At 44.3% G+C, this 21,055-nt stretch overlaps 1 protein-coding gene across 1 annotated transcript in view; it reads right to left on the bottom strand.

Annotated features, from left to right (window-relative positions):
* LOC147750918 (acrosin-like) overlaps positions 1-21,055 on the bottom strand; it is a 622,490-nt gene that overhangs the window by 324,888 nt on the left and 276,547 nt on the right. The window lies entirely within an intron of this gene.

The raw sequence follows: 21,055 nt of genomic DNA on the forward strand, positions 1-21,055 counted from the left end.
TAACCAAGCAGGGCTCTGCTTTGGATATGCTTAAAGGTTATCTTTCTGCCATTTCTGCATTTCCTCAGTTTCCAAATCAACTATTCCTTTTCAAATTCCCGACAGTACATAGGTACATGAAAGGTCTCCAGCATATGTTCCCACAAGCACCTTTTGTTATGCCACAGTGGGACCTCAACCTAATTCTCACATTTCTGATGCCACTATATAACTGTCCACTTAGGTTTCTAACTGTCGAAAAGGCCTTTCCCAGTGGTGATAATATCTGTTCCGAGGGTTATTGAGTTACATGCACTGTCTGCACATCCTCCATACCTTAATATCCACACAGAAAAGCTGTCCTTTAGACTTGAGGATCCTTTTTACTGAAAGTGGTAACTCCCTTTCACTTGGGCCAATCTATCACCCTGCCTACCTTCTACATTCTGCCTCACCCTTCCAAAGAAGAGGAGAGACTCCATCGGTTGAACCCAGAAAGGGCATTGTCCTTCGCCCTTGACCGCACAAAAAAGTTCCAGGTGGATGATCAACACTTCGTGAGGTAAACAAAGGGAAGGTTGTGCAGAAACAAACCATTTCATTATGGATAGTGCTCTACATCAAGTTCTGCTACGTATTGGCCAAAAAGCAAACTGCTGAAGGGTTGCAAGCTCATTCTAGCAGTGCCAAGGCTGTGACCACTGTGTTAGCTCATGGAGTTCCTGTGCTGGATATCTGTCAAGCAGCAATGCAGGCTTCCTTGCAAACTTTTATGAAGCACCACTGCCTGGACAGTCACATTCGGTATGATGGTCACTTTGCCCATTTGGTCCAACAGGATTTTTTAGTCTAACCGGTATTGGAGTCCAACCTTCAAGGAGATATTGCTGGTTATCTTTTCTAAGGTAAGGAATCTGCGACTGGAAGTCTCTCTCAGATGAAAAAGTTACTTACCTTTGGTAACGCCTTATCTGGTAGAGACTCTATCTAGCTACAGATTTGTTACTGGCCCTCCATACTGCGACGGGTACTACAGTAAAAGGGTTGTCCCCTTTTTTAAGTGCACCAGTGGTCAGTGTTCTCGTGGCTCTGCGCTTCTAGCGTGGAAAGTCACAAAAAGAAAGGCACATTTATAGGCACTACCTACATAATTTCCGGTGCGGACAACGCTGATGATGTCATGAGGAGCGATCAAGGCTACTTATCAGTGAGCAAGGGTACTGCTTACCAAACGCTTACGGATCCAGTCTGATGCCTAGGGAATATTCTAAGGTAAGGAATCTGTGGCTAGATAGAATCTCCACCAGGTAAGGCATTACTGAAGGTAAGTAATTTGTTATTTTCCGATATCCCACCTAGGCTGTAGAGCTCAAAGGCCATCCAGGTGTAATTTATCAAGGTCAAATAAAGTTCGGCGCCACCTTCTTCGTTATTTCACCCGAAAAACACCCAGTTATCCAGGGGAGAATGTTGCCGGATAGCTGACCAGATCAACTGATCTTTCTGGAGTGTGGGCATTAGTTTTAGATATTTATATCTCTGGGTGGGGGCTTATTGATATGCTTGTTGTAAGCTTTCAAAGGATTTCACTTACATATTGTGAAAGATATCTCCCAAGGCTTCTATACCCACTAATTAACGTTGTTCCCTTCCATAACTGGGTAACGTGATCTTTCCCTGCCAACAAATTTTCCTATGGACATCATCCCACACTTTCAGGGTCACTTTTGTCTGTGTAATCAGTTATTTCCTCTCCTTTTGTCATATATGTAATTAACATTTGAGTGTGTAAATAAGTTTAGTGAAATAAACTTTGGAAAGTTCAAATAGTGTATTTTGCATCACGCACAATAGTTTTGGCAAGGTAATTGTTTTACATAAAGAGGCTCGTCCCATACTTGTTAATGGTAGTGTACGCCACCTATTTGCATCCACTCTAAACTCTTCTATGACTCTTACTAAATTCCACTCCAGGAATATATATTCGTCAGGGGTAATCTCAATGCCCATGTACTTTGACCCCACCTTGAGACCCAAAGCTTCCCTGCCATTCCCTCAAAATCCTCCCAGTCTCCCAATTGATACAGTCACCTTTTCCCACTCAATGCAGTTCCCAAAGTTGCGCAATATCAAGAGAACCGTTGGGATGGCTACCCCCGGTTCAGTGAGATAGAGTAGTACGACATCTCCATATAGTATGTCCTCTACATATAGCAAGATCTACTCGGGTTCCCCTGTAACCTCAGAGAACTCGGTTACATCTGCCCTACATCATACCCAGCTGGCCAATAGTTCCCAGCACAGCTTGAACAACAGCGGGTAGAGTGGGCACCCTTGTCTTGTGCCTCTTTCCAACATAAATGCTTTAGGGATCACCCCATTCATCCTCACAACTGTCATTAGGACCTTGTTGAGCAGAACAACTCATTCACAGAGCTTGGGCCTAGACCCAAATTGTCTCAATGTCATGTGGAGGTAAGTCCAATCTATGGAGTCCAAAGCTTTTTCAACAGAGAGAATTGTTCCGGGCTCTCAAGTTCCTCTCATTAAGTCTAGCCACATTTGAAGTCGTCGACTTTGATTTGAGTTGGATAAGGTTTTGTTCCATTCTTACTTCTAGTAGATTTGTTCTTTTTTAAGCATTTCTAGGAATTGGTAGACTATAGGGAAGCTTCTTCCAAGTGTTTCTTGGAAGAAATGGTGCCATCCCTTCCATTGAGTTATTTGTCTTTGCTTCTTGCGACGTGTTGCTGTCTTAGACATTCCACCATCAAATGTGATACATGGAGTGGCTTCTGTGCCCTGATCGGTGCAGGCAAACAACCTTGGTATCCTCAAAATATTCTACTAGCAGAGCTAGTTTGGTTTTACATTGTTGGTAATAAGGAGATCCAATTAGCATGTCATAATATTTAGTAACTTTAGTTACGGGAAAGTATTCTAAAGGAATTACCTTTTTTTTGTGCCCAAATTCTAGGTTAGTGGCATGTTCTATATTCAAGGTATATCTAGTGAGGTGCCTCTACATGCTCAGTTTAAAGTGGTGGTATCAACCCTTAATTGTGTTGTGTGGGTAGATTTTAAGTATGGTTGAAATCATCCCTTGTTCAAAATCTATGATTAATCTTTTGTGTGTTACATTTAGTTTGTTGATTTATATGTGTTAACATTTTATTGTAAATTGCACTTTGTTTCTTAGGTAAAAATGCATACACTAACGGTTTACTTGTATTTCGATATTGACCAGGTATAGTGTGTGTGATAAATTTGGTTGAGGGGCGTGAACACTTCCAAGCAACAGCCACAATGCTTGTTAGGGTGAACCACAAAAAGTCACTAAATTAACCTGAGCTTAACCATCAGTAATAATGTAATACACAGTGATGAAGTGAAAACACAACACAAGAAAATTCCAAAACAAATAGAGTAAATTTTAATAAATTATTTGATACCAAAAATGACAAAAATCCAGTCAGCAGAACCGGAGTTATGAATTTGTAACGTTTAAAGTGGAAAATAGTGCCTAAAAGTTCAAAGCTACAATCAAGGACATCTAGGCACGTTGCACCTGGGCAAATTTGAATATTAAGGCCAACTGCAATGGAGCACAGGTCGGATACACAAAGTGGATTGAGCTCAGTCCCTGCTTTCCTTTGAACCAGAAATGTTGAACGAAAATGTCTGATAATGTAAAGTTCAGCAGGGCAAGGCAGCTGGCGGTGTCTGAGGAGGAGGCGTTATCATTAGGAGATGTTAGATGAAGCTGTGGTGAAGATTCCTATGTTCGGACTTAGTCTCTTTTTTGCAAGTGGAAAATCTCCAACGGGACGAGGCTGCAGGCTATAGCCGACGAGTGCTCGATGAGACCAGAAACCCTTTTCGCGTGGAGCTGCTTAACTGGATTTTCTGCTGTAATGAAGAATGTAGTGAGAGCTGCAGTGAAGTGAGTCTGAGCGCCGCTGTGCCTTGGGCAGATTGACAAGTAGGTTGGTCCTGCTTGGCAATGTACCTTGGGCGGATCGACAAGCAGGTAGGTCCTCGTCTCCTTTCAATTCTCAGAGCACCGTTTGGGGAAAAGGTTTGGATTTGAACTATCTGGGTAGGACATCCAAGGCTCCAGGACTGGAGGGGGACCACTTGGAGGGCCAGAACTTTCTCAGGCAGGGTCCAGGTGTGGTTCAAGATAGTGGAGCCTTTTCTGTCCCTGAGGCTCTGATCAGGAGGGCAGCAAACAAGCCCTTAATGGCTCTGGAAGTCCTGGGTTCAAGGTAGAAAAGCAGCACTCAGCAGCAGGGCAGACCTATGGAGGCTCAGAGAAGGCTTAAGGCAGAAGGGCAGTCCTTCTTGGTGCAACAAAGCAGTCCTTCGGAAGTACCCAGCAGGCCACAGCAGCAGGCATTCCTCTGAGAGTCCTTCTGAAGGTCCAGAAGTGAACAGAAGAGTGGGTCTGAGGCTCCTATTTGTTATACCTGGGGCCCCCTTTCAAGTGGGGGAACCTCTCGGAGGCTTCTCCTCACAGAAGAGTCTATATAGTCCTGCCTCCCTGCCCTTTTCCCAATATGGCTCCAGGCACAATAGGGTAGTGTGAAGTTATTTGTGTGAGAGCAGGGTGCAGTCTTTTGAAGTGCAAGTAAGGATCTGCACTGCTTTGCCCCACCATTCTACCTGAGATGGCCCATCCAGGTGCACCTAGTCCCTCTATTGTGTGGCTGTCTAGGAGCAGTACACAAGGTCAACTGCCAACAAAAAGCAGTCATGTGACCCAGGAACAGGATGCAGGCAACAAATGGTTATGACAAGAAAATTACAACTTTCTAAAAATGGCATTTTCAGAATTGTGACTTAAAATCTGATTTTACCATTGAAGAGGATTTTACATTTCAGTTCCTTGGACACCAAACATGACTTTCCCACCTACTCCCTATCAAACGGCATCAACTAATGTACTTATAAGGTTATCCAATGGTATCCTTTGGGAGTGATAGGCCTTACAGTATTGAAAAATGAATTTGGGAGTTTTTCACTACCTTGACATGTAAAGCTTAGAAGTACATGTCCAGTTTTTAATGGCAATGCAACCTACCCTATGCCCTGCTTAGAGTCTACTAGATGGGTGACTTATACAATAAAAAGGGAGTTTAAACTTTGGCAGGGGGTTATTTTGCAAAGTAGAATTGGCAGTTTAAAACTGCCAACAGGCTGCAATTGCAGACCTGGGACATGAATTAAGGGTACTTAAGTAGGTGGCACAATAAGTGCTGCAGGCCCAGTAGTAGCATTACATTTACCAGGCCTGGGTATATGTTATAGCTCTTTACTAGGGACTTATTCATAAAGTAAATATGCCATTCAGTTGTAAGCCAATTTTACCATGTTTTAAGGAGTCAGCATAAGCACATTAGCACTGGTTAGCAGTGGTAATGTGCATAGCATCCTAAGGCCGATAAAAACCAATTCAGAAAATTAGGAGGGGTGAAGCAAAAATATGGGGGAAAACCGTCCTAAGGCTGACCAGTCTAACAGTGGGTATTTGTTTGAATAGTGATGGTGACAACATAAAGATTACGGCAGGGTGACCGGGAGGTAACCCTGGGAATCCATTTTGTTGGATTTAATGCCCTCACACACCCTTTCAGGTGTCATGCTTCATCATTTGCGTCTGCTCCTCGTTGGGTCGGCGGTGCAATACCCAACAGGCAACACCTCATAGAGGGGCTCTTTGGCGGAGATCTTTTTCCAACAGCTGTATGGATGAAGTGCGGGTGTGGGGCCAGGACTAAAGGGTAGACGTGGGTTAGTGAGTGAAAATAAAGCTAGTGGTGCCGGGAATACTTTATTCAGGAGGGCCACTGCTTTAGTTAAAAACGATTTTCTAGAGGAGAGTTGTGGAAAATAATGTTTCCAGCTATCATCTAGAATTTATTGTAGTCCGGTCAACATGTTTCTTGCTGCTGTAAAGTTGACTAGCGATTCTTCAGGACCTAGGAGACTAATTAGCAAGTATCTAGTGGTGCAACAAACTGTCTACGCTGATACCCTAAAGTGTGGTGTATGTCTGCTCATGTGGCTACCACACTAGTGGGGGAAGGGAAGAACATTACTATATTACCCTTCTTCTAGTTGTAACTGTCAATACCTCAAGTTAAGCACCAACCCATCGCCGCTGGAACCGGGTGGAGCGGCGATGGGTAGGTGCTTACAGCAAAGCTCAGGAACTACCAACCTTGCGGTGGAAGATCTACCTGAAGCTTTACCCGCTGGACACTGTCGTTGTTTGACTGTTTTTAACTTGAGGTATTGACAGTTACAACTAGAAGAAGGGTAATATAGTAAGAGACTCTTGACCAGGTCTAACTTCTATCCCATTATTGCCATTCAATAACTCTCTTACAGACACACTTATAACGACTTGGTCCAAGCCATGCCCTGGCCTTCCAGTCAACTAATATGTTGCCAAGTGGCATAGGCCGGCCCCTGGAGACACCTTTAGACCTGGTGATACAGGTGACCCTCCTAATACTTTTCCAACAAATCTTTGAGCTAAGAGTAGAAATATATTGATGCCTTCAGAACAAAAATGTTCTCACTGGCCAGTTTGACCTTAAGATCCCAGGGGGCTGGTCTACTTTACCTTGCCCTCACAGGCCCATGCTTGGCTGGTAGGAGAAAGGATATTATTTTTCCTCCACACTTGGAGATCCCTTACATCAGGCGTTACAGGCCAGGATCTTTCGAATCATTCAAAGGGCTATGCCCTACCATTCATTTTTTCTCTGCCAAATTTTTTCCCACACATCAGAGTGCCTGTTAGCAGATGATTCAGCAATCTTACTGTAACAAGTCGACCTTCTGCTAGCAAAAGGTGCCATTGAATGAGTGCCAGCTTTGGCGAGAAGTGAAGGGTGCCAATTGCGCTATTTCCTTGTTCTTAAGAAAGACAGAGGCCTGAGGGCCCATACAAGACCTCAGTCCACTGAATTCACTTTTGCGGAAAGACAGATTCAATATGATTACCCTCCTTTCTGCTCTGGCCCCTGGTGACTATATGATGTCACTGGACTTGAAGGACACGTATTTTCATATACTCGTCCTGTTATCCTGTAGGTATTATCTGAGGTTCATGGTGGGGTTGGAACACTCCCAATTTGCTGTGCCCCCCACCAACCTCTGATCACTCTGGTGTTTACAAAAGTGAAGTCGGATTTATGCTGCCCACCTTCAATGGTCTGTTATGCATGTGTTCCCCACAATGTCGGGCTGCTCATGGAAGGATCGCCAAAGTCCATTGGAGACTACCTACGTTTGACTGATTAACTCCTGACAACTTTGGAGTTTTCTATGAATGAGCTTATGACCTGCATTTGCCTTATGAAGAGGATTCCCCTCAATGAGGCTGTCCTGGACACCATGTGGTTCAAGGATTTTCCACTGCCACACCAAGTCTAGGACTTTCAGGATGTACACCCGGTGGCTTGAGCTCAATCCTGTGTCTCAGTGAGGACAGCTCTGAGACTTCTTCAACTCCTAAACGTAGGCATCCGCCTCGTCACGAATGCTGGATGGCATATGTGGGCCCTGCAGTGGAACCTCGGATTTCAGTGGGCCCAGCATCAGGACTTCCCCTCTGATTCCATCCAGATCTCGCAGGAGACGGCTCAGGATCTTCTGTGGTTGCTGATAAAACCTGGCCTGTAGCAGGCCTCTCTCCCTTCTCCACCCAGATTGCAGAGCTGTGACAGATGCTTGACTGATAAAGTGAAGGGGTTACCTGAGAGAGGTGGAGGATCGAGGCCTCTAGTTTCTGATCTGCAGCCAGCACCACATCTATCTTTCGGATTTTCAGGCAATCCATCCGGCCCTGAGAGCTATCTTGCAATCCATCAAGAGGGAGCTGCTGCAGGTCCCCATGGGAAACATTATTGCCACGTGTTACTGCAATATGCAGGGCTGAGTGGAGTCCTCCGTCCTATGCCAGGAGGCCCTGTGCCTGTGAAAGTGACTGAACCACCAGAACATCTTTCTGGCATGATGCAATCAAACTTGAAACTACTGTTAACTTTTCTTATGTGCACATCTTTTTTTAGCCAGCACACAGCTGCTCACTGTGGTGGCTAGAGCTCAAAACAGTCTCCAAAATTGTAATCAGCCCTGCATACAATAAGTAAGGTGCAGATGCTCTCAGTGAAGTTACCCTAGACCACCTCCATAAGTTAGTGCTGTGAACCTAGGTGACTTTATGCCCACAATTGTGACACTTTTACACATTTGACAAGCTACCACTCTACCAAAATTTTTCACCACTGCATTCTTCATAGGAGGGAGGGAGGCTCCATAGCCTAAACACTAAAAGGGCATTGAACTTTCACATTCACCTCTTAAGGGACCATAATGCAGATGACCAGCTCTTAGTAGGATTTTCTGGAGAACAGAAAACGAAGGTGGTCAAGAACAGACTTTGGGCCTAGTTACAAGTTTAGCTGTCCATGGGACCGCCAAACTCACGGTGGAGTTGAGGTGGCGGTCGGGGACCGCCGCACCAGGGGTCCGACCGCTGTATTACGAGTACGGCGGTCGGACCTCCAGAGACTTTGAGCCTAATTACGAGTTAGGTGGTCCATGGGACAGTCAAACTCAGGGTGGAGGTATGATGTGGTAGCGATAGGGGACTGCCGCTACAGTGGTCCAACCGCCTTATTATTTGTAAAGCGGTCAAACCTCCAGAGAACTGCTGCAACAGCCAGGGACCTGGAATCCCAATGGTGCATGGTCTTGAGGGTGCAATATGCTTGGTGTTGCAGCTGCAGCAGGGCCAAATATTTTACGAGTTTCCTCACTACCAATGATCTTGTAGCTGTTCTCACGCCATGAAACTTCTGGAGGTGAGTTAACACAAAGCGCCTCGCAGGGCCACCTCTTGGCCCTGTGCATGGGGGTGCATGCAGGGGGCACATGTTGTTCAATTGCACAGGGTTTGAGGATCAAAGCATTGATACCTGCACTAGTCCTAACATCCCTAATAGTCAAATACAGAAAGTTGCAAGAGGGCTTAAGGCACAATCCCATAAACCTCAAATAATTGAGGAGCCAGTCGTCACCCAACCGACTTTCCCAAAACAACCGCAAACAAGATTAGCCCAGCACACTTAAAAAGGTCAAACAATGTACAGTCTTGAAATGCAAATATTTTTCAAAAAAGAGTCGATGTTATTTTGTCATATTAAACATCATCCTTTATTTTTCTGTTTTTAAAAGCGTTTTGCAACCGCCAACGCGTTTCGTCCACAAACTGACTTCTTCAGGTCTTGCATTATGTATTTGATGAGCTTTCCTATGATTATTGCAATCGTATTTTAACCAGTTAATTTGAGAACAGTCAGAGCCTTATGAAAGGGTTATATATTAAGCTGCAAGTAATAGTCAATGTTGAATTTGTGTCAGAGACCGAATGTAGTCCTGGCAGCACGTTCATCCACGGTAGAGGCAGCGCAGTCCACGCTGTGCAGGAACGTGCATGGGGGTTCCGCGGTGGTGCAGTTCTGAAGCTCCCATACAAGCCTTTGTACTGCACCGCCGCGGGACCACCACACCGCTCTTCCACCAGACCACGAAATTACTTGTTATCTGGCAGGCGGAGATCCTTTTTGGTGGTGTGCGAGTTGGGCTGTGGGGTGGCGGCCCGCTCTCACACCGCCAAACTTGTAATCAGGCCCTAAGTCAAGATTAAGAGCCCTGGTTGTGAAATCTGCCATGCACAGACCAAGAATTAATCCCCTGATGGCCTATCGGCTCATTCCATCAGGGCCAAGGCTGCTACAATAGCATAGGCAAGGAGGGTGCCAGTTCTTAGCTACGGTCCAACTTTGACCTGGGCACAAAAGCACAATTTGACGAAACACTACTACCTTGATAGCCACATCTGATGCAACGGTAGTTTTGCTCAATCAGTCCTGGAAGACCTTCGGATCTGCGTCCAGTCCTCATAACTTTAACCTACTTATGGCATTTAGTCTTAAAATGAAAAATCTGCAGTTCAAAATATCCATCACAAGAACAAGTTAATAGTGGATACTCTAAACACAAATTACTCACTGTCCTCCCACCTCACCGTTCTGTGGGGAGTGCTCCTGAACACCACAATATGGGTCTAAGTTAGGTTTAGGTACACTATGACTGCGATTTTTTTAAAGTGCTCACCATCTGTGGGCATGAAAGGAGAAAGATTAAGAAACTGGCATCAGAGCGCAAGTATGGTGCTTATATATAGCTCTGCTTCATCGATTCTAGGACGAAATTGTGTCACTACCGAGCCACATGGTTCCACCTTTCGGTATGCAGGAGTTAACTAAGTTCTATGGATCCATTCTGGCACCTGGGCATATTCTAAAGTTGAGGAGTACGGGCTAAGATAGACTATCCACCAACAAGAACATTACTGGAGGCAAGTAACTTGTTTAATTGCATCCAATTAAAGATGATTAACAGATCATAACATAAGTAGGAAATGTAATAATATACACTAGTGAACAACCAGATACAAAGATTATCCCTATCGATTTAATTTTAGAATTAATTAGCACTACATGCAATATAGCTGTCAGCAGCAATACATGATACATGTCCTATTGTAGAGGGCAATAACACCAGATAACCCCAAATCTCATGATCTGGATACACACAACAACAAAAATAAAAAGACACATGATATGTTATTGTTCATGAAAAAACTAGTGTGCCACAAAACAAAAGGTTTTGCTCCCACCCGACTCCGAAAGGTTAAAAGAATCTTCATTGAAATCAGCAGCTCATTGATGTATTCTGACATGCTTATTGTGAGCTGTGGTATTATTGAAAAGATGAAAAATGTAATGGGTACAGGCTCAATGCAAATTAGTCATTATTTTTTGGATTCTTGTCACATAACGGTATGGTGAATCTAAAAATGGTTGAAATATGCACTTAAATTTACCGAACAGTACCACATTTCAAACTATTGCTTCCTTTTACTCATAAGATATTGATTTTGCAGAGGGCAAGTCTTTACATCCTAGATCTGGGCTGACATTTTGAGGTCGACAAAGCGTTTACTGCCATATCTCCGTTGGAAACGGTTGCATTTATTGCTACTGATACCTAAAGGTAAAGATTGAAGATAAATACTGGAATTGCAAATCTATCAAGGCAAATGTCCCTTTTGTTTTGTGACATATCATTTCAATAGAATGTGGTTGTCAGCAGGAAACAAACAATACAGTGACATTAGCAAGCCACTAAAATCAGCGAAGTTTATTTCTAAGGATTTAGATACAATCAGAATAAAAACTGATAGGGTAAATTGCGGTTCGGCAAATCAAATCTGATCTATACAGGAAGTTGGCCACACCGGACACATGAAAAATAAAAAATAAGCTTTATTCAGATGAACAACTCAGTGATCTAACTGGACATGTTAACTTTGAGATGTGATAACTATAGAACAAATATATGACTGATGCATTCCAGTTGCAAATGCCCAGATATTTAGCAACACAACTCTGCATTTCAGATGTTTGTGGTGATGTAATTTATGCAAATATTATTTAGAGCTAGTTATTTAATCTGGGAGCCCTTGACTCTGAATAAAAGGGATAAGGAAAACAAATTTAGACTCTTGTCACTGGTACTCATTTAGGCCATTAGGGCTTTAGCGATGGCCTGCTGGCCAGTCTTGTCTAATACATAAAAAAGGTTCTCACAGGGCCTGGTTGCCCCCTTTTTGGAAGCAGAGTGTGCCATCGGCAACCATTACTGTGCTGCATTCTAAACTGAAGTAGGATTGGTATTTTCCCAGTATTGTATTTCCAGTGAAAAAGGATGATACAAAGAAACACAATTGTCTTGCCCGATATGCATTTGTGTTAAGGAGTGGCAGATGTTGATGTCTTTGGGGCCTAGGGGTTACTTTGCGACAGAGCCCAAACTAGGTTATTCTGAACATACTGGAGAATAGTAAGCTAGGTGACAACTGTAGGGACACCTCGTCTATCTGCATCACATGCTGTCACATGGAGCCTGTCAGATGCTGCTGCTTGTGAAAGCCCCAGGCTAGGAAGAATGGCCTGTTCTCTATGTAGGTAGATCATGTCAGTCACACCCTGTCAGTAGGAAGGGGACCAGAAGATATACAGCCAACAAGATTTTTAAACTGGGAATTTGTTTTCAGACTCTCTAGGCTTCTTTAGGACTTGTTTACTGACAAATGGCAAAGTTAAGAACATGGGTTAGGGGGTATGATCAAAATGCTAATTCTAGGCGAAAATAATACGGCGGCCAAGCAACGCACCACGGACAAATACACCAACATTGGCACCGTGGCTTCAGACTCAGATGGGCCGGTAGGTGCTGACCTAAACAACACTACACTACTGACGGCCATTACACAGTCCAGAGATATGCTGGGCGCTGAGATCGGGCAGTTAGCTCTTACGTTACCCTGCTGCGTCAAGATCTATGGAAAGCAGTAGAAAGGATCACTCAAGCAGAGACCAGGGTGTCAAGTGTCGAAGACTTGGTTGTGGCCCTACAACAGAAAGTCAACACCCTGTTGTGACAAAGGAAATGGTGGCACAGGTGGAGGATGCAGACGGCCATGCCCGTTGCAATAATCTGCACTTTGATGGCTTCCCCGAGGGGTGTGAGGGCTCCTCTCTGGACAGGTTTCTTATGCAATGAATCATATCAATAGTGCCCACAGAGTCCCTTTCAACGTGCTTTGTGGTGGAGAGGGCACATAGAGCACTGATGAAAAAGTCCGCCTGAGGCAAGACTGTGTCCAGTGATCGCCAAGATACTGAGTTACATGGATAGGGACGCAATCATTAAATATGCACAGAGCCAAGACAAGATCCTTTTTCAATCACAACACTTAATGATATTTCTAGACTAGATGAAAATGTTGCAATAACAGTGTCCATCATTTACAGCAGCAAAGCAGCACCCGCGGGATCTCAAAATCTAGTATATGTTGCTCTTTCCTGCACCGTTGAGGGTCCTCTTCTATTTCCAGACAATGTTCTTCGAATCCCCTGAGGAGCTTTTCACCTGGGCAGATGAATCAGTGACATTGAGACCACACACTCTGTCCCACTTTGACTTTTATTAATCTCAAAGAGATAAGCGGAACAATCACACAAAGTTCACTGTGAAGCACTGTTATTGATCCCGCTTCTCCTGCAGGTACATGCGTCAAGATGATACACCCTAGTGATCCTCTGCGGTATCTGTGAGGCCTCCATGTTACCAGCCAGGGATAAACTGCTCTAGTACCATCGGCACCACTCGGGTGGAGGGCATTCTATATTCATTGGTAGTGTGGGACCAATATGTTTGACTGCACCCCCTGAGGTACAGGTTTAAATCTCTCTATCACAGTTTCCTAGTTGGGATGGGGATATGGGGATCCAATGGTGATACCTTGTCGGCAGCCCGCTTTGGGGTTTTGGGAGGGTATCTAACTCGACAGATACTTCTCTTTCATTGAAGTATGAGGGGGGAAGAAGAAGAGGGAATTTTTTATCTGTTTTTGGCTGCACTGCACAGACCCCACACACGTGCCCCCTTAGGTCCATATACAGCAGCCTAAACTTACGTCCATATACAGCAGCCTAAACTTACTTATCTTAGCTGTTGATGAACGACACAGACCCCGAAGGTTCCTTAGGGCATATCCGGTTTGTTATGTGGAATGTGCGTGGGGCCCTCAACAAGATTAAATGAGGCACCGTGCTAAAACAGGCCAAGAGAATGTGGACAGACATCCTCCTTCCGTAGTAGACACAACTCCTAGGTTCCAAAGTCCCTTGCTTAGCCAGATATGGCTATACACAAATATTCCACTCTGGTTTTACAATGAGATCACAAGGTACAGGCATTCTAATCCATCACAGAATACCCTTCCAGCCCACTAGAGTGTGGACAGACAGATATGTTGCATATTCACTAGTAACCGGCATACTATACGGAGAGCCTCTCATGCTAGGCACTGTGTATGCCCAACAGCCTTTCAGTGATCGGTGGGAACTGGAACGATGAAATGCATCTGGAGATGGACAGGTGGCACGCTAGGGGAGGGCATGTGTGAGCCCAGGGGTCAAGGCAAGACTCCCTGGTGTCCGCACTAGGCTGGGAGGATACCTGGAGAGCCGGCCATCCAGCTGACAGTGGGTACACATATTATTTGGCAGTCCATGGCTCCTTCCCTAGATTGGACTATCTACTGGTTCCTAACTGTTGCATCCATAAAGTGTAAGATATTGACATATTGCCCAGAGGACTATCTTGTCACTCCCCGGTGGCCCTGAAGCTACACGTGGGACTAGAGAGTCCAGCTTTCCACTGACGTCTGTTGCCAAGGCATCTGTGAAACCCTTTCTATAAAGCGCTCATTTATTGGTCCATTGACAAATATTTCACCGTCAATACCGCAGCCTCCGCGACAACATTATGGAAAGCCTTCAAGACCTTGCTTCGAAGCATAGACATTAGTTACTGTGACTCTGGAAAATAGCCACCGAGGTAATGGTGGTGAGGTGTGGAGGAAGCTGGGCCTCGCTCAGCAGCAATACCAACAGCTACTCCTCCATGATGCGAAACAGACATGGCAAGATGAGCAAAGCTGCATAGATCAATGGGGTGACAAATCAAGTAGGATGTTACATTGCTTGTATAGGGCTGCTCAGGGTGTCTCCCTGGTGCCAGTGATCCAGAATGTTCCGGTGGGCTGCTGTCTGGTCTCCCGGAGGCCACCCAAAGTTTTGCTGGCTATTTTGGGGAAGTATATATTCAGTGGGCGACGTTAGACATAGATCAGGTAATAGAATTCATCGAGGCCTGGCTTCCACTGTCCCTGACAAATACCGCTAACACCCGGCTGGATGAGGGGATCACAGTGGAGAAGCTTTCCTTGCCTATGGTGAAGCTGCAAACTGGAAAATCCCCAGTTTCAAATGGGTTTCCCAGTGAGTTTTTTAAAGCATTTATGCCACAATCAGGAAAATATATCTTTGGGGTGATTCACTCAGCACTCAAAGAATCACTCCTCCCCCCGGACTTGAGGCACACTGAGATTGTAGTCTTTCATGGTAGGCACCGTTGCCACTGTCCCTGTTAGGTGGATCTGCAATATTCAAAATGGTCTTTCTACCCGACTCTTATTCCAACTCTAGAACTACCCCTACGCCATCCCCCTTCATGGTTCCGACAGGTCAACACAGGTCTCAGTGGGTTCCTATGGGGGGAAGGGGAGGCGCGTATTGCCCTTCGGACATATATTCAATCCATGTACTGTGGGGACATAGCCGCTGCTGATGTTTATTCTTACTGTGCCACACCCACCTACTGATTCTTAAAGACTGGTGATATGGTCTTCAGGGGGATCTGGCATATGCAACAGTGATGGGCAAGGCCTCCCTGCTTGACTACCTAAATTGTGGGATGAGGGTGGGGTTCCTACCCCTGGAAACCCAGGTGATAATAGACATGTGGAGACACTCCCTCCGGAAGACGGGGTTGGTGGGGGAGATTGATGCAGTGGATGCCTTTGTGGTAGGGGGCTGTCCTGCAATACGAGGCTCATTTGGGTGGCTTCCAGAAATGAGACACCCTGGAAATATTCATGTGAGGAGATGTTATGCGGGTATGGTGTTAAAATCGTTTCAGGAGATGCAAAGCGACCATCAGCTACACTGTAGCCAATTTTACCAATATCAGCAACTCTGCCACACCATTCCCCAATCTCTGAGACCTCCAGGACCTGCCCGAATACAGCCAATTGAAAGGCAAGCTCCTAATTTGGTACGCATAAAATCACAAAAATATATCAATTACCTGATTATGAACAGCTCCACCACACTGTCGGCTCTAAGGGCGGCATGGGAGTCAGATATTGACAAATTAGATGACGATCATTGGACAGAAGCCCTGGGGGCCCCCATGCAGCGGCTATACCAGCCCGTCTCTGCTTGATCCAACTAAAATACTTACACAGGGTCTACTATGAGCAGCGTTGCCTCTGGTGCATGGATGTGATTTATTCTCCCATGTGCCTCCATTGTGGGGTGGAGGAGGTTACCTTACTCCACAAGATGTTGAACTTTGTGGCATTATCTCTTTTTTAGGTCTTGCCTGAACCAGAGCATGCGCTGCTCTGCGAGACATTTAGTAAGTGGGTTTTCAAAGTGCTACCCACACGGTTTTGCTGGCCTCAAGCTTGGTGCACGCTTGTGTGCACGCAAGCAGCCGCCATCTGCCTTTCTTATCTCTTCCTCTGCATAGCTCGCCATTACTTTCACTTTCGCGGCCGCGCGGCAGTGTCACTTTCACGGCCGCCCGGCCATTGCTTGTTTAATTACTCGCAATGCCATGTTTTTTTCGTTTTACCAACTTTCTTGTCCGCTCAAAATTGTGCGCACCTGCCAACAATGTAGCCTTATGCTAATTGTGATAAATACCAGGAGCGTAAACTGGCGCACTTTCTATCTTTCTTCTATGTTTATCGCTAATGCAGTGAAACGCTGTTCAGTCGGAAATAGTTCTATTTCCGGTCACAGTCACAAGAATGGCAGTCCTGGCATCAAATTCGAACAATCCTATAGTATTCTTTGGCATTACTATAATGGGGCAGGTGAGATGTTTTACGAAGGGAGAAAGGTTAGGACGCTCCTGACTTCTTATGCTGCGTTCTGTGCGCACAGTAGTTAATGCGCTCCCTTCCGACTGTTGCGTATATTTACCTGGTGTAGCACATTTTCCTGCCCCATGTGCTGCACGTTCTCTTCCATGTGGTTCCGCATAGACCTGCGCCGCTAAGTTCACCCTTTTCTATTAACTGTCCAAGGATCTGTCTGTCTCTCGCTCTTTACTTTCCTAACTGGTCGGTATATCCATATTGTGCGATTTCGTAAACAGGTCCTGGCTTTTTAGTCCACAAAATGTTTTGTTCTGCTAAGAACTTCTACTTTCGATTACATCATTGTATTATACGGCTACGTTTTGGTGTGTATGCAATTGAGAATTAAATATGGAAATCTGGAGAATTTTATTTTCCATTTTACTTGGACTATTAAGTTATAAGAGGCGGAAACGAAATATCCTCACTTTTAACTCACAAAACCAGGAGTCTCTAAGTTAAATAACGCACAAAAACGTAGCTAAGTTAAATAACGCACAAAACCAGGACTCGCCAAGTTAATTACTAAATGCTTACATTAAAAGAATAGACTTACCAATTATTTTATAAAATCAGTGTTGTCTGAATTCATGGTTTATATTAAAGGTCCATCCGATACAGCACTTCACTACCTGTCCGATAGTAATATCACAAACCAACGTAAATTTGCGGTAAGAGAAGTTGCAACAACAGTAGCCAACAACAACAAGCATTGTCATAGCCAATAGGTCTCGCCTTTGGGACCTATAAGTGTTTAGCCATGCAACAGTTGGTGTTGTTGTACCAAGAATATTCTGCTGCATAATGAAATACTTATACGGTCCAAACAGCGAGACCTATTGGCTATGCCAATGCTTGTTTGGCTGGGAGTGACGTCTTGTCTTGGGGAGGTCCTCTCGTAGGTTAATCTACTTGATCCTAAATTAATCCTCCTACATAGTACAGAGGACATAGGGGATATTGGTACAAAAGAAAGCTGTTATTTCTAATGCTCATGTTGGCGAAAAGAGACATAGCTCGAATGTGGAAAGCGAACACATCTTCATCCCTGGGGTCTGGAAAAGGGGGATGGACAATAGTATATGCCTAGAGTTTCTAGTGTTCCAGGCAAGGGGATGCCCCCCAAAACACTCAAAGATATGGCAGCGATGGGCTGACTATAGTGGTATAGTGTTGTCCCCAGTTCACAATCTGGACTCCCAGCTTGACGCTGAGCTACGGAAATATGTTGCCACGGCATGACAGACTGAATAATGCGTCTAATGTCAAATCTGATTGGGGCTCTGCAGGAGGCATGGGATTCATGGGTTGTTTTATTTGGGAGTGAGTGAGCAAGTTTATGTTACATTGTTTATTTGGGTTTATATTTCAATCTCCAAAGTATATTTGTGGGCCGTTTTGTCCTTGATATATTGTGAAAACCCAATAACATTTGTCATTAAAATAAATAAACACAAAAGTCACGTACACTGCATTGTATTCTGTACTCAATTGACATTGCTGCACTGGCTATTGTAGTGTGGTCAAATGAGCGTTGCCGAAAGGTTTTATTAGGATTCAGGTGACTGGTCTCTGAGATATTATTTGGGTTCTCAAGTATGAAAGGTTTGTGGTAGTATGTATGTGTGTGGAATTTTTGTGATTAAAATGACACCATAAACTATATTTTTCTGTATACGCTTATCCATGTATGAATGGATACGATTGATTGATAAAGGAGGACTCACAAAATATTCAAAAGCATACTTGCTATATTCATTGATTTAAAATGAATAATTCGTTTTAGTATGAAATGTGTGGACCATGTTATGGCACCTGACCTCTGTATTGTTTGGGATGCATTCTCTGTTTATATGTAAGAAAATAATTAAGGATAAAAAGGACTGAGACACACTTGCAAAAGGAAGGGATGGAAAGGGGCGGGTTGCTATACAAACAGACAATGAAGCGAAAAAGTTCAGCACTGAATGGACGAGCTGTAAACATAAAGGTGGGACAAGCGTGGCATACAAAGATGAAAAGTTAGAATCTAGCGAAAGAAGTACAGTAAACAAGAAAAATGGTTCCTATAAATGGTTTTCCACAAATATGTGGTTAGCTTGTTTGACAAAGAAGGATCCACCACATATTCAAAAGCATACATTATACGTTCCTCAAACTTAAGAGCACAGCACTTTAAAGCTCTCTTCAACCTATATTACACTCCGGCTAAATTGTATGAATGGGGGAAGAGGGAGCATAGTAATTGCCCTAGATGCGATAATGGTCCGGCTGACCTTCTACATATGTTTTGCAGCTGTGGGAAATCAGGAACAATTAAAAATGAAATTGAAAAGTTTCTAGAGGGGCTGCTAGCTGTCAAAATAGACCTATCCCCTACACTTTTAATAATTGGGTGTGACGCCAAACTGGGCCTAAATACAGAATCCGAGGCACTTGTTTTTATATCAACAGCTGTTTTTAGAATCTTAATTGCTGCTGCATGGAAGGACGTTGAGGCCCCTACCTTTCAAATGTGGATGTGCAGGATGCTCGGGATTCATAACATAGAATCAGAATTATACGCTCTAAAGGGTGCAAAATCCAGGGAAATGGGATTAAGGATTTGGGCGCCATTGGCATCATGGAGACAGTTAAAAAGTGGCGGCCCATAGTATCTAAAACATTTATCATAGCCAGCATTAGTATATGTATTGTATTTATTACCCCATGTTATGTCAGCTTTTTTAGTATTACTATGTCTATTTCATCTTCCTGTGTGTATATTTATAATCTTTTATTAATACTTACTATTTTGTATAGAGTATACTATATTGTCATGAACTTTCAATAAAAAAAAAAAATAAAAAAAAAAGCATACATTATATATTAAGAGATTTAAAATGAATAATTAGTCCTATTATGAAATGAAACGACTCAACACATGGAGTTGAACTTAAACATGCTCGTCTTTCACCCTGTATTTCAATTTCATAAAATATTTAAGGGTAAAGGGGATTGAGCCCTGGTGGCATAAGGAAGTGGGAGGATGCTATACAAAACGACAGTGACACAGAAAAACTCAGAAGTGAATGGAGGGGCTGCAAACCTAAAGATGGCCCTAGCTGGGCAAACACAGATGAGATGCCAGAATCTGGAGAAAGAAGTAGAAATGAAGGAACCAACATGGTCTGTCCATCTTTTATAGCAATCATCATACTCGGTGGGCCGGTAAATGCTTCTTTTGACTTATCCATATCTAATGATCGTGACTGTCACTTTAGGGCATTGAGATTTCTGGTGCCTTGTGCCAATGGCAATAAGTTGGGTGATGATGCAGAAAGTCAGATCTCTGGGTGTTGGTGCTTCAAGGTCTGGGCTTTGGATGTTGGCATTCGTTTAATTCAGAATGACAGTCCTCAACTCTAACTTAACTGCTGCAGTTTAACTGTCAGCATGCCTACCACTGCTGATGATGTCGTACGGCCACCTCACAAATGTATGAAGGGCAGGAAAGGGGAGGCGGGCAGGTGAATAATGTTACACACATGGGTCTCACTATTGGTGCTGCCAGTGGATGTTATTGCTATGGTGTGGGTTCTGGGTGTTGAAGAATCCATGTGTGGAATCTGGATGCTGGAGCTGCAGGGATTGGGCTCAGTGTAATGGTGAGCTTGCCCATTGTTGTATTGCAGAATATGAATTGTGGGTCTTCACATCTGTGTGGCTTGCTTTGAGATTTAGGTTGTGATGTACATTACAATGTATGTGCTCTGGTTGCAGATTAGTCACGATTTAAGCTCGTCGTGCTGCTGCTCCAGGCTCTGCAAAACACACATGATGATGGACGGAATGTTGCACAATGGCAAAACATTCACCCTTCCAGCCTGAACCTGTCCCAGGATGCAAGTTTCTGGTCCAGGGAAGACATGGTTTGGCAGTTCGGGCTGGACTGTTCCCATGAGGCACAGGATCAGATTGATTTGCATATGGCCATGTCTGAACTGGGGTGGTGGAGTGAGCCAAAGAACGATGATGGATTAAACCCAGATCAGTTGACTGGGGGTGAGTGTTTGATTTGCTCAGGCGTTCCGTCTATCATACCCTTTGGTATCGCTTTGTTCGCCCTAAATTGGCAGGGTATGCCCAGACGTGAGTCCCTTGCTCACTTTGCCACTGGATTCATGCTAACCTGGCTGATGACGGCTGATTAGCCAGAAACCGGTCCCAGGATGCCTGATTCTGGTCCAGAGAAGACGTGGCATGGCAGTTTATGCTGGACTATTCCCATGAGGCACAGGGTCTGACTGATTTGCATATGGCCATGTCTGAACTGGGGTGGTGGAGTGAGCTAAAGAATGATGATGGATTAAACCCAGATCAGTTGACTGGGGT

Source organism: Lissotriton vulgaris, chromosome 1_1 (genome assembly GCF_964263255.1).
Source record: "Lissotriton vulgaris chromosome 1_1, aLisVul1.2, whole genome shotgun sequence".
In the NCBI taxonomy this organism is placed as follows: domain Eukaryota; kingdom Metazoa; phylum Chordata; class Amphibia; order Caudata; family Salamandridae; genus Lissotriton; species Lissotriton vulgaris.